This window comes from Mangifera indica, chromosome 14, assembly GCF_011075055.1.
Source record: "Mangifera indica cultivar Alphonso chromosome 14, CATAS_Mindica_2.1, whole genome shotgun sequence".
Taxonomy (NCBI): domain Eukaryota; kingdom Viridiplantae; phylum Streptophyta; class Magnoliopsida; order Sapindales; family Anacardiaceae; genus Mangifera; species Mangifera indica.
In genome coordinates this window covers 8,339,935-8,341,329 of record NC_058150.1, presented here as the reverse complement: position 1 = coordinate 8,341,329, position 1,395 = coordinate 8,339,935, and the positions used below count along the sequence as shown (strand labels likewise).

Here is a 1,395-nt window from a genome sequence, read left to right as displayed (position 1 = left end):
AAATAAACATGGTGGGGATGAATTTATAGTCAATTTCAAGTTTATTTAGTTCTTGTTGAATCGTGGGAAAGAGTTTTTAGGGTTCATAAGAAGTAATAGTCTTCATTCACTAGAATAATTAGTCGTTGATTTGGAAGTTGTGAATAGATGGGATTTGCTTCGCTTAGTAAACAATTCAAAACGTTTGCATTTATGAGCAGAAACTTCACACTGTGATTCTCCATCAATCTAAAGTTCTTGTTGAAGTGATGAATCTTCATCTTCTTTTTTAGCATTAACATTATACAAGTCTTGTTAGGTAGTGAATGTGTAATCCTGGATAATCATTAAGTTGAAATTGTGATCTATGTTGGGCACAGATCAGCTGCAGTAATTTTTTACTTGTGCAATGAGAAGCCTTTACCCTAATTACTTCATCTTTGATGTTGTTAAGGTGTTGGTGGGATATTTCACTTACCCTACCTAGTGAATTGTGATTTCTGTCTACTGTTTTATGTGGCTTTCGATTATATTAATATATGGACTTGTTGGAAGTTTAATTATGCTATTCTTAATCTAAAAAAATAATAATAGTAACTTTTGTGAAATGTGGAAAAATTATCTTCATATTAAGCATGATGGGGATGCATTTTTAGTCAAATTCAAGTTTAGTTAGTTGTTTCATTAAGGCCAAGGGTTTTTAGGGTTAATTAGAATATTATAATCTTTATTCATAGTCTTTGGTCTGGCAGTTTGATGTATGAAGTTGTGAATTAATAGAAATTCGCCTTGCTTTGTAAACAGTTTAAAATGTGTACAAGTAGATACTCCACTTTGATTCTCCATGAAGTTTAAATTCTTATATTGAAGTTTCAACTTATTTTTTTAGCAGTAGTGAACTGCCCTAGATACATCAATAATTTTCAATTCGGGTCTGGCATTAACATTATCCAATTCATGTGAGCTAGAGAATGTGCAATCCTTAATGAAAATCAAATAGATGAAATTTTGGCATATGTTAAGTGTGGATCAGTTCTAGTATTTGTTTACCTATGCAATGAAAAGCCTCCACATAAAAATTTTCAATAAAGCTATGTACACTTATAATAAGAACCAACTGGATACTGATAATGATGTGTTACTAGTGTTGGATTCAAGCCAAATTGGTTTGAACTCAATTGCCAACATGACTCGGTCCAACTCTAAATGAGCAACCATGGCTCCAGTTGAACAAAAATATATTTTTAACTTTGAAAATTACTTTTAGAAATTATTATTAAAATTTATGTTTTTTAATAAAAGGAAATACGGAAGTTAGTTAAATTGTGGTGAGAAAGGAATAGAATAAGCTTATTTATAATGGGTGAGGTGAATTGTTAGATTTTCTTTTCACCTATGTGTGAGTTTTGGAATTGG

At 30.8% G+C, this 1,395-nt stretch overlaps 1 protein-coding gene across 1 annotated transcript in view; it reads left to right on the top strand.

Moving 5' to 3' along the window:
* The window catches only part of LOC123195567 (rhodocoxin), an 803-nt gene extending 770 nt beyond the window's left edge, over nucleotides 1-33 (top strand). The window contains exon 1 of the mRNA XM_044609351.1: nucleotides 1-33. This exon is cut by the window's left edge and continues 770 nt beyond it. The gene's annotated coding sequence lies outside the window, so the exon portion shown is untranslated.
* The last annotated feature ends 1,362 nt before the right edge of the window (nucleotides 34-1,395 follow it).